The sequence below is a fragment of the Marmota monax genome, unplaced genomic scaffold (assembly GCF_021218885.2).
Source record: "Marmota monax isolate L192 unplaced genomic scaffold, Marmota_monax_Labrador192_F-V1.1 WCK01_AAM20220418_F8-fsc00021, whole genome shotgun sequence".
NCBI classification, from domain to species: domain Eukaryota; kingdom Metazoa; phylum Chordata; class Mammalia; order Rodentia; family Sciuridae; genus Marmota; species Marmota monax.
This window is the reverse complement of record NW_026695228.1, coordinates 7696659-7710036: the sequence shown is the minus strand read 5'-3', so window position 1 is coordinate 7710036 and position 13378 is coordinate 7696659. Positions and strand designations below refer to the sequence as shown.

Sequence of the window (13378 nt, the reverse complement as noted above, 5' to 3'; positions counted from 1 at the left end):
ATAACACTTAATCCTTGAGCCTATTTCCCCTAGTGTTAAACCTTTTGTTAAGATGCTTAAAGGTATATTTTGTGATCACACCAGTATGTGAGATATGTGCAAAGGTGAATATAAAGTTTCTCAAAAAGTGCTTTGCATGTTTTTTACTAGGCTCTTCAGGAGGACTTGCTTGTATTTGGATGTTTTAACTCTTAACAATTTCAGCCTTCTTGGGTCTATATTATGACCTCTTTTATCTAAGGAGTTTGTCTACTTGGAGCCATGCCCATTAGGATGTAAACTTGCCAAAATGATGGTATTGTCATTTAAACTATTATGCATATTCAAATGGAAATATAGTAAATTTGGTTTTGCACATTGTTGTGATTTATTCCAAAAATTTATTTCAAGAATTTATGTAACTTTTTATATGACCTTATGGAAATAAATAAGAATGTAATTTTACTGCTGATTTTTCAGGCAAAAGACATCAAATTAAGTTCTTATATATTTAAGAATATTGCAAAATTTCTTCCCTTTAAAAAAACACAAGCAAACCTTAATTTGCAGGCATCTTTAAACGTTGTATTTGGTTTGGACCAGGTCCACATTTCATTTTCTTAAACATTTTGGGTTCATTGGGTAGTAATGTAGATCTTAATTTTTCTCTTTTCAAATAACAAATAAATACATTCAGACAGTTTAGAAATGTATTGATTTTTTTTTTTTTTAAATCAGAGTAACAATCACAAAGCTTAGAGGGTAACCTTTCAAATAATTTTCTTCTTTGAAATAGAAATACTTTTGTTAGTATATTTATATAAATATTTAAAAATCAAAACAGTAAATATGTATGGATAGAGATAGGCCATGGGGTTTATAGCTCTTAATAGTTTGATATATACTCCTCTGTATATTAGTTTCTCTCACATGTGATGTACATATACCATACCAGAATCATGTGAACATATGTATCAAGTAGATTACACTATTCTTAACTTTTGTGACTTCTTATTTTTAGATTGTAATTATGAACTTATTATGAAATATCGTCTCCTTTTTAAAATTCAAATAATGATGATAAAACAAAAATCCCTCAGAACCACCTCCAAGCTCCAAGCCTGGGTATAAGCAGAGATAAAAGTCTTTATTTCTATGGAGTGTGTTTTTTTTAATAGCTTTTTTTTTTGTGTGGGGGGGGCTGGGAATTGAACCTAGGGGCGCTTAGCCACTGAGTCAAGTCCTCAGCCCTTTTTATTTTGAGTCAGGTTGTCCCTAAGTTGCTTAGGACCTTGCTAAGATGCTGAGACTGGCCTTGAACTTGTGATCCTTCTGCTTCAGGCATGCCCACCATACCCAGCTTTTTCATAGCTTTTTATTGTGCCTTAATTTGCACATTAAGTATCAAAATTAATGGTTTTGTTTTGACTGTGTTTAAATAACATGATATTCTGAATACCTTTTTTTTTTTTTTTAACCATTTCCCATGTCAACTCAGTATGGCATGGAGATTTTTTTAAATGCCATCATGTGTTACTCTTCCCCATTTGTTTTAACTGTTGCATAGTACTCCATAGTAATAGTGTATCATAATCAGTTAATCTTTTATGGAAGTTCTGATTATTTACCATATATAATTCATGTAGATGATTTTGAAGTAAACAGTTCTGTATAAACCATATGTATTTGTATGCGTACACATGTGTGTACATCTTAAAATAGCTTGAAAGTGGCATATCTGTGTCAGAGTTTTTATTTTAATTTGTGTTAACTATAATCATTTGCTCCAAAAGAGGTTTTGTCAAAATTCCCATCAGTAGTGCCTATTATTCCTATATTCTTCTCAGTTCTTATTAATCTTTTAAAAATTTGCCAAAGTGATTTGTGCAAAATATCTCACCCTTTATAAATCACCTCTGCTTTCTGATAAGGTGGTTGTCTTCATATGTTTATTTATATTTCTTTTCTTTAGATTCCCTTTTGGTATCCTTAATTTTTTGGTTCTTAGACTTCTTTTGTGATTTATAACTGCTTTTTATGTATTACAGTTTGTGATCTGTTATCTATTGAATATGTCATATAGGTTTAACTCCAAGGTTATGTAAAAGATTTGATTAGCAGTTTTTTTCTTGTTAAAAATATTTATGAAGCACTTATGATCTCTATCACTTAGAAAAGTTGTTGATTAGCTTTTGGGCACTTGTCGGTTTAGTTGTCTCCATCCTTACTCAAGGGTATACAACAAAACAGTTACTTGATTGTGTATAGCTCTGGGCAGTCAAAGCAGATAGAGTTAAAAACCTGTAGGATTATTATGTGATGCTGAGCCCAGCAATCTGCCTCAAAAGCATGAAAGAGGAATTTGGCCTTTTGTTGCTGCTACAGAATGGCTGGAAAGAAATAAGGTTTTGTTGTAAACAGACTGTTTCCAAACTTAACATTTCAACACAATCTATTATTCCAAAAATGAGTCTTTTAAAATATATGCAAGTTATGGAATAAACATGGCTTTCTAGAGGCCAACCTTTTGTGGGATCCCCTGGCTTCCAGGACTGCTGCAAACTGACATAAAACTTGGTTTAAAGGGTATAGAACCATAGCAAAGAAATTAATGCTGAATAGATCTTTCTTTTGTTCTCTTATATACTCTTTGTAATACATTAGGATTAGGTAATTTAAATTACAGGAAAACACAAATAAAAGGCCAAACTTCTTTTTTTGGTAGTACTAGGAAGGATCCTAGGGCCTCACACATAATAGGTAAGCATTCTACCACTGAGAGCACATGCCCAGTCTTCAAGGCTTTTCAAACCTTTTTTTTTTTTTTTTCGGGGGGGGGGGGGGGGCGGGGTTGTTTGCTTTTTAAAGTACCAATGATAGGGGTAAAAAGAGTCTATAAGGAGAAAAAGTAAATTACAAGAGGCAAAAGATTGGGCATTAGTAGCAATATAGGGCAATAAATAGTCAGTGACTAAAATAAATCTACATTATAGTAGCCTCCTGCCGTAGCCATTGAAAGCCTTTACCATCCAACATATGATTTAGATCTGTATTAAGGGCATCTAGTCCCATATGCTGTACCTTTAAATAAATAAATAATAATCTTCTTGAGGCAGTCTTATTTACCCATTGGGTACAAAATATTGGGCACCAGTAGCATCATACTTCAAATCTGATGTTGCTAATGATCTTGAATCTCTAAGAAGGTATTTATATCTTTTCTTTGTACTTGTAGAGTGGTACAGTTGATTTTTTTTTTTTCCTTGATCATACTGAGGATTGAATCCAGGGTTGCTCTACCACTAAACTATATCCCCAGTCCTTTTTATTTTTGAGGCAGGGTCTTGCTAAATTGCCCAGCTGGCCTTGAATTTGTAATCCCCCTGCCTCAGCCTCCCTAGTAGCTGGAATTAAAGTTATATACCACCAGAGTGCCTGACTTCCGTTGATGATTTTTTCTCTCCCTTTGTTTTCCCATTTAAATATTTATTTATTTATTTGTTTGTTCGTTCTAATTAGTTGTACATGATAGCATAATGCATTTCAATTCATAGTACACAAATGTAGCATAATTTTTCATTTCTCTGGTTTTACATGAAGTAGAGTTACCCATTCGTGTCATCATACATGTACCTAGGGTTAGTTGATGATTTTAACGGATGTTATAATCATATTATAACTGTGTTGAAGGTTTAGGTACCTTAGGTGAATAGATTTTATAAAGTTTCTAAATAAACCGTATTATGAGTCTCATTTATTAATCAGTTTGATATAATTGTTATCATGCATGCTATTGATTAATTTTATTAATACTAGATGATAGTGTAAATTGTGATTGTCTGTTTACTGCTTTGAACTGTTGAAAGTTTTGAATTTTTAAAGCAGGTCTTTTTAAAGATAAAAATCTTTATCTATGTGAGTGTGTGTGTATTTTTTTGTACCAGAAGTACTTAACCATGGAACAGTATTCCCAGTTATTCTTATTTCTGATTTTGAAACAGGGTCTCGCTAAGTTGCTAGGGCTGGCCTCCAACTTGAAGTCCTCCTGTCTTAGTCTCCTGAGTCACTGGGATTACAGGTGTGCGCCACCGCACCTGGCTTTGGGGAAAAAAAATATTGTTGTTGTTGTAAATTGTTTACTTTTATGCAGCACTAAGGATTGAACCCGGTCCCTCACACGTGCTAGGTATGCACTCTGCCACCGAGCTAATCTGGCCCCAGCCCCTCAAATATATTTTTAATTAGACAGTTATATCTACCTAGATATTTTGAGTGACTTTGTCAAATTTATTGGCCTCTATATTAAACTTTGTATGGAATCAACTTTATTTTTTGTAAATAATTGCTAAGAATAGTGTCTTCATATGAATGCTAAAATTTAACTGTTATCTTTTGAAGCACTTGAATTTTCAATTTTTAATAATTCTACTGAAAGTTTTATTTTCATTTAAATTGACATTTTAAATTTTTGCTACTTGATTCTTATTTCTGATGGCTGATGATTTTCTTTAGTTCTGGGAAAATTTCTCCTATCATTTTTTTATATATTTTCTTCCTTTATTAGCTTTAATCTCCTCTTTTTAAATTTTAATTTATTTGTTTTTTAGCTTTTGGTGGACACAACATCTTTATTTTATTTGTATGTGGTGCTGAGGATCCAACCCAGCGCCCCCGCATGCCAGGCAAGCGTGTTACCGCTTTGAGCCACATCCCCAGCCCAGTCTCCTCTTTTTTTTTCTTTCAGTTTTAGATGGACACAATACCTTTAATTAATTAATTTTTTTTTATGTGGTGCTGAGAATCAAACCCAGTACCTCACACGTGCCAGGCAAGCTGTCTGCCACTGAGCCACAAAACCAGCCCCAGCTTTAGTCTCTTCTTAGAGAGTAGGTATTAGTCACACATTTGACTTCTGGGGTTGATTCACAGTGACTTTTATGCTTTGTCTTCTCTCTCAAGTTTCTTCCTCTTTCTCTTTTAATCCATATTCTGAGAGATATCCTTTACTTTGTCATCCAAACCGTCTGTTAACTTTTAACTTTGGCAAACAAAAGTTTAAATGGTTCTAAGGACTTTCTCTTTCCATTTCTGGTGGTTTCATTTTTTCAAAATTATGGATATGTATGTGTGTGCACACAAACATGTTTACACCAGTGTGCATGTGCACACTTGTATATTGAGCTCCCTGCGTTGGGGACAGGGAAGAACTTAACAATGAAATCTTTTCATAGATAATTTAAAATTAATTGATTTTCGTTTTTTAAATACATGACAGTGGAATGCATTACAATTCTTATTAGACAAATAGAGCATTTTCATAGATTTTTAGTTACTCCTTGTATTCATCTCTGTACTCCTGGCTTAAAAATGGTGACTTCTGTATCATTCTGCAAGATAGATCAGGCAGTTTCTTGGAATTATAAATTGTAGCTTTAATGTGTTATTTCTTTTCTTTTTTTTCTTTGTCTTTGTTTTTTTAGTTGTTGATGGACCATTATTTTATTTATTGGTGGTGCTGAGAATCGAACCCAGTGCCTCACACATGCTAGGCAAATGCTCTGCCACTGAGTCACAATCCCAGCCCTTGATGTGCTATTTCTTAGTAGCCTTTAATTTTTTAAAAATTTGCATCTTTTGAGATTTTATTGCCATCTTTTAGGTTCTGTTTTCACATATCTCTGGCCCCATCTCACTTTCTTAACTCTTATGATGTTGTTATATTATTGGGGTTCCATTGTAGGGTTTTAAGCAGGGAGCAAAGTAGTACAAATTATTATTATTACCAAAAAATTTCAAACATACCCTGGAACAGATAATATTGTAATGAGCATTTATTACCACTTGTCATTCAACTTGACGAAATCATCACTACATAACCAATCTTTATCTGTCTGTATTCTTATTCCATCTTTACCCCAGCTCCATTGTCTTGCTGGACTGAGGTTTGTACATGTGTATACTTGTGCATATGTACTCATTTACATGTATAAAATGAAAGTATCTTTTAAAAATACAATCACAATATCTTTATCACATCTATAAAACCCCTTAGGATCAAATAGTTGGTGTTCGTTTTTCACTTTCATGAATATCTTTTAATAATTTGTTCACACTGGGACTCCAACAGGGCTCACTATTATAGTTGGTTGATGTATCTATTAAGGATCTGTTCATCCAAAGCATTTATCTCTCTTTTTTCTACTCTTGCCTTTTATTTGTTGAAGAGAAAAATATCTGTTAGATAAATTTTTTTCATGCACTAGATTTTGTTGATTGCATCACCATGCTGCTTTTCACCCTTTAAAAAATGTTATATATCCTCTATATTTCCTGAAAACTGAAAATTCTTTTATATATATATATATATATATATATATATATATATATACATACATACAAAATACCTTTATTTTATTTATTTTTATGTGGTGCTGAGGATTGAACCCAGTGCCTCACACATGCTAGGCAAGTGCTCTACCACTGAGCTTCAACCCCAACCCGTGAAAATTCTAATGATTTGATCAAATCAGTTCTGATTTTGAAGTTGTATTTTGTTGATACAAATTTTTCATAGGTGGTATTTTGTGTTATAGTATGGATATTTTTCAGAGGTATACAAAGTCTTAATTGTCTTTCTTTGTAATGTTAATATTGAACAATGGATTTAGTTATCAGCCTAATTTATCCTTTATAAAGTTCCCCCTCAGTCTTTCAATTTATGGTTTGTTTTAGCAGCCATTGATCCAGATTGCTTTTTTTTTTTTTTTTTTTTTTTTTTTAGAAGATTGCATTGTCTACTTTGTGATTTGGAAGGAGGTTGAGAATGAAGCAAGGAAGCCAGTTAAGAGGTGGTTGTGGTAATGTAGGCAGAGATAGTACTGGTCTGGTTGTACATTATGAGTTGCAGCAGAGGTAAAGAGAAATAAGTGCATTTACAATATAACTTGGGGGCTGGGATTGTAGCTCAGTGGTAGAGCATTTGCCTGGCATGTGTGAGGCACTGGATTAGATCCTCAGCAACACAGAAAAAATAAATAAGATTCAAGGTATTGTGTCCATCTACAACGAAAAAAAGTTTTAAAGATATAACTGAAAGGGCTGCAGATATAGCTCAGTTGGTAGAATGCTTGCCTTTCCATGCACAAGGCCCTGGGTTCAATCCTCAGCACCACAAACAACAACAAAAAGATATAACTTAGAGTTATTACATAAAAATTGTTGGTAAAATAAAAATTATCTGTATAGGACAGAAGAAAAATTAAGATGCAGTCAGTTCTTACATTGTAAATTTGAACAGCTGAGATACATGGTTTTATTTATCATTGGGATGAGGGAAGATTTAAGGGAAGGATAGGTTTGAAGGTGGTGTTAGTGTTGTTACCTATGTTAAGTTAGAGATGTCTTCAAGATTCCCATAGGTGAGACATCAAAGGCAGTTGAATATATAGATCTGAACTAGGCTGGAGATGAACAGTTGAGAGTTGTCAGCCTTTAGATGATATTTAAAACTGTAGAGAATGGATGAGAGACTACTGAGAAAAGGTGTAGTCTGGAGAGGAGGATGTTCAACTTGTAGTAGTTGGGTAAAGGAGAAAGAGCTGACAGAAGAGACTGAGCTACAGTTGCCTATGAAGTGAGAGGAAACCCAATGGAAGTTACCTGTTGTAAAAGCTTGGGATAGGGAGTGTAAATAATTAAAATTTGATTATCTGATAATCAGTAGTACAGTAGTTTGTAGAAATTATTGTTTCCTATTCTCAGGAATTAGCTGTTACATATGAACATGGTCATTGCTGGATTTAAAAAAAAAAATGTGTAAAACAGCTCAGAAATCCATAGTCCTGTTGCTCATTGTTTTAATTAGAATAAGGAAGGATACAGTTTCAAGAGAAAAGAGGAACTTCATTGTAAGAAACTAGTTAATATGAAATGGAATGTATTTTGTGACTAAAAATCCACAGTATTGAGTGTGGTTCTTAACTAGTTGTTTCACTGAAGAAAATGCATACAAAATGAAATCCATACAGATGAGATGTGAAGTTTTGGCTTGTTTTTTTGTTGCCATGTAAGATGGAACTTTTTTCATCTGTTGAATGAGTCTTAAAAGCAGAAGTTTAGGGTTTTTTAGTGTATGTACCTCTAAAACTGAAGTGGAAAATTTAAAAAGTCATTTGACTGTATGGCTTTCCTTTAGTGAGAAAAAAGAGAAAAAAAGTGATAGAACTTAATTAAAATAATCTGAATTCACACATTCTTGCCTGAAACCTTAGGGACCAATTGTGTTTTAGAATCCAGAATATTTCTGATTATAGAAAAGTAATATGGTCATATTCCATATACTATGTAACAACTCCTACTGCGCTTGCGACACCAACCTATAATTAATAAGTATGTTAATATTTTTGCAGTTAAATATGTGCAGATTAAAATAAGTAGACAACAAATAGCCCCATGCTATTTCATATTATGATTTGCCATAAACCGAGTTAGGTCAGTTCAAATTTTTTTTTTTAAGTATTTTTTTTTATTTTAATTTTTTATTGTTGGTTGTTCAAAACATTACAAATTTCTTGACATATCATATTCCACACTTTGATTCAAGTGGGTTATGAACTCCCACCTTCACCCCATACACAGATTGCAGAATCACCTCAGTTACACATCCATTGATTTACATATTGCCATACTAGTGTCTGTTGTGCTCCGCTGCCTTTCCCATCCTCCACCCTGCCCCCTCCCCACCTCTCCCCTCCCCTCCCCTCCTCTCTCTCTACCCCCTCCACTGTATAACCCTGAGGGTCTCCTTCCATTTCCATGCAATTTCCCTTCTCTCTCCCTTTCCCTCCCACCTCTCATCCCTGTTAAATGTTAATCTTCTCCTGCTCTTCGTCCCTACTCTGATCTTAGTTACTCTCCTTATATCAAAGAAGACATTTGGCATTTGTTTTTTAGGGATTGGCTAGCTTCACTTAGCATAATCTGCTCTAATGCCATCCATTTCCCTGCAAATTCTATGATTTTGTCATTTTTTAATGCAGAGTAATACTCCATTGTGTATAAATGCCACATTTTTTTTATCCATTCGTCTATTGAAGGGCATCTAGGTTGGTTCCACAGTCTTGCTATTGTGAATTGTGCTGCTATGAACATCAATGTAGCAGTGTCCCTGTAGCATGCTCTTTTTAGGTCTTTAGGGAATAGACCGAGAAGGGGAATAGCTGGGTCAAATGGTGGCTCCATTCCCAGCTTTCCAACAAATCTCCATACTGCTTTCCAAATTGGCTGCACCAATCTGCAGTCCCACCAGCAATGTACAAGTGTACCCTTTTCCCCACATCCTCGCCAGCACTTGTTGTTGTTTGACTTCCTAATGGCTGCCAATCTTACTGGAGTGAGATGGTATCTTAGGGTGGTTTTGATTTGCATTTCTCTGACAGCTAGAGATGTTGAGCATTTTTTCATGTACTTGTTGATTGACTGTATGTCCTCCTCTGAGAAGTGTCTGTTCAGGTCCTTGGCCCATTTGTTGATTGGGTTGTTTGTTTTCTTATTGTCTAATTTTTTGAGTTCTTTGTATACTCTGGATATTAGGGCTCTATCTGAAGTGTGAGGAGTAAAGATTTGTTCCCAGGGTGTAGGCTCCCTATTTACCTCTCTTATTGTTTCTTTTGCTGAGAAAAAACTTTTTAGTTTGAGTAAGTCCCATTTGTTGATTCTAGTTATTAACTTTTGTGCTATGGGTGTCCTATTGAGGAATTTGGAGCCCGACCCCACCGACTGTAGATCGTAGCCAACTTTTTCTTCTATCAGACGGCGTGTCTCTGATTTGATATCAAGCTCCTTGATCCATTTTGAATTCACTTTTGTGCGTGGCGAGAGAAAGGGATTCAGTTTCATTTTGTTGCATATGGATTTCCAGTTTTCCCAGCACCATTTGTTGAAGATGCTATCCTTCCTCCATTGCATGCTTTTAGCCCCTTTATCAAATATAAGATAGTTGTAGTTTTGTGGATTGGTTTCTGTGTCCTCTATTCTGTACCATTGGTCCACCCGCCTGTTTTGGTACCAGTACCATGCTGTTTTTGTTACTATTGCTCTGTAGTATAGATTGAAGTCTGGTATCGCTATACCACCTGATTCACACTTCCTGCTTAGCATTGTTTTTGCTATTCTGGGTCTTTTATTTTTCCATATGAATTTCATGATTGCTTTCTCTATTTCTACAAGAAATGCCGTTGGGATTTTGATTGGCATTGCATTAAACCTATAGAGAACTTTTGGTAATATCGCCATTTTGATGATGTTAGTTCTGCCTATCCATGAACAGGGTATATTTTTCCATCTTCTAAGATCTTCTTCTATTTCTGTCTTTAGGGTTCTGTAGTTTTCATTGTATAAGTCTTTCACCTCTTTTGTTAGGTTGATTCCCAAGTATTTTATTTTTTTTGAAGATATTTTGAATGGAGTGGTTGTCCTCATTTCCATTTCAGAGGATTTGTCGCTGATATACAGGAATGCCTTTGATTTATGTGTGTTGATTTTATATCTTGCCACTTTGCTGAATTCATTTATTAGCTCTAATAGTTTCTTTGTAGAGCCTTTTGGGTCTGCTAGGTATAGAATCATATCATTTGCAAATAGTGATAATTTAAGTTCTTCTTTTCCTATTTTTATGCCTTTAATTTCTTTCATCTGTCTAATTGCTCTGGCCAGTGTTTCGAGAACTATGTTGAACAGAAGTGGAGAGAGAGGGCATCCCTGTCTTGTTCCAGATTTTAGAGGGAATGCCTTCAGTTTTTCTCCATTCAGAATGATGCTAGCCTGAGGCTTAGCATAGATTGCTTTTACAATATTGAGGTATGTTCCTGTTATCCCTAGTTTTTCTAGAGTTTTGAACATAAAGGGATGCTGTACTTTGTCGAATGCTTTTTCCGCATCTATCGAGATGATCATATGGTTCTTATTTTTAAGTCTATTGATGTGGTGAATAACATTTATTGATTTCCGTATATTGAACCAGCCTTGCATCCCAGGGATGAATCCTACTTGATCATGGTGCACAATTTTTTTGATATGTTTTTGTATCCGATTCGCCAGAATTTTATTGAGGATTTTTGCATCTAGGTTCATTAGAGATATTGGTCTGTAGTTTTCTTTCTTTGAAGTGTCTTTGTCTGGTTTAGGTATCAGGGTGATGTTGGCCTCATAGAATGAATTTGGAAGTTCTCCCTCTTTTTCTATTTCCTGAAGTAGCTTGAAAAGTATTGGTATTAGTTCTTCTTTAAAGGTTTTGTAAAATTCTGCTGTATACCCATCCGGTCCTGGGCTTTTCTTAGTTGGTAGTCTTTTTATGGTTTCTTCTATTTCCTCAATTGATATTGGTCTGTTTAGGTTGTCTATATCCTCCTGACTCAATCTGGGCAGATCATATGACTTAAGAAATTTATCTATGCCTTCACTATCTTCTAATTTATTGGAGTATAAGGATTCAAAGTAGTTTTTGATCATCTCTGTATTTCTGAAGTGTCTGTTGTGATATTGCCTTTTTCATCCCGTATGTTAGTAATTTGAGTTCTCTCTCTTCTTCTCTTCGCTAGCATGGCTAAGGGTCTGTCGATTTTGTTTATTTTTTCAAAGAACCAACTTTTAGTTTTGTCAATTTTTTCAATTGTTTCTTTTGTTTCGATTTCATTAATTTCAGCTCTGATTTTAATTATTTCTTGCCTTCTACTTCTTTTGCTGTTGTTTTGCTCTTCTTTTTCAAGGATTTTGAGATGAAGTATGAGATCATTTATTTGTTGGTTTTTTCTTTTTTAAAGGAATGAACTCCAAGCAATGAATTTTCCTCTTAGAACTGCTTTCAATGTGTCCCATAGATTCCGATATGTTGTGTCTGTGTTTTCATTTATCTCTAAGAATTTTTTAATTTCCTCCTTGATGTCTTCTATAACCCATTGATCATTCAGTAACCTATTGTTCATTCTCCAAGTGATGTATGCTTTTTCCTTCCTTCTTTTATCGTTGATTTTCAGTTTCATTCCATTATGATCAGATAAGATGCATGGTATTATCTCTACTCCTTTATATTGTCTAAGAGTTGCCCTGTGACATAATATATGATCTATTTTTGAGAAGGATCCATGTGCTGCTGAGAAAAAAGTGTAACTGCTTGATGTTGGGTGGTATACTCTATATATGTCAATTAAGTCTAGGTTATTAATTGTGTTATTGAGTTCTATAGTTTCCTTATTCAACTTTTGTTTGGAAGATCTGTCCAGTGGCGAGAGAGGTGTGTTGAAGTCTCCCATGATTATGGTGTGGTGGTCTATTAGACTCTTGAACTTGAGAAGAGTTTGTTTGACGAACATAGCTGCACCATTGTTTGGGGCATAAATATTTATGATTGTTATGTCTTGTTGGTGTATGGTTCCCTTAAGCAGTATGTAAAGACCCTCTTCATCCCTTTTGATTAACTTTGGCTTGAAATCTATTTTATTTGATATGAGTATGGACACTCCTGCTTGTTTCCGAAGTCCATATGAGTGATATGATTTTTCCCAACCTTTCACCTTCAGCCTATGTATGTCTTTTCCTATCAAATGGGTCTCCTGTAGGCAGCATATTGTTGGGTCTTGTTTTGTGATCCATTCTACTAGCCTGTGTCTCTTAATTGGTGAGTTTAAGCCATTAACATTTAGGGTTATTATTGAGATATGGGTTGTTCTTCCAGCCATATTTGTTTATTTCTGTTACTAAACATGGTTTGTTTTCCTCTTTGATTATTTTCCCCCCCTTTACTGTCCTACCTCCCACTGTTGGTTTTCATTGTTATTTTCCATTTCCTCTTCCTGTAATGTTTTGGCGAGGATGTTTTGAAGAGATGGTTTTCTAGCTGCGAATTCTTTAAACTTTTGTTTATCGTGGAAGGTTTTAATTTCATCTTCCATCCTGAAGCTTAATTTCGCTGGATATACAATTCTTGGTTGGTACCCATTTTCTTTCAGTGTTTGAAATATGTTATTCCAGGATCTTCTAGCTTTCAGAGTCTGTGTTGAAAGATCAGCTGTTATCCTGATTGGCTTACCCCTAAATGTAATCTGCTTCCTTTCTCTTGTAGCTTTTAAAATTCTCTCCTTATTCTGTATGTTGGGCGTCTTCATTATAATGTGTCTAGGTGTGGATCTCTTATGATTTTGCACATTCGGCGTCCTGTAGGCTTCTAGGATTTGGGATTCTGTCTCATTCTTCAAGTCTGGGAAGTTTTCTCGTATTATTTCATTGAATAGATTGCTCATTCCTTTGGTTTGGAGCTCTGTACCTTCCTGTATCCCAATGACTCTTAAGTTTGGTCTCTTAATGTTATCCCATGTTTCTTGGATGTTCTGCTCATGGTTTCTTA

The 13378-nt window shown here is 34.7% G+C and overlaps 1 protein-coding gene across 40 annotated transcripts in view; it reads left to right on the top strand.

Annotated features, from left to right (window-relative positions):
* Positions 1–13378, top strand: part of Clasp2 (cytoplasmic linker associated protein 2) — a 201755-nt gene that overhangs the window by 50129 nt on the left and 138248 nt on the right. The gene's annotated exons all lie outside the window — the stretch shown is intronic.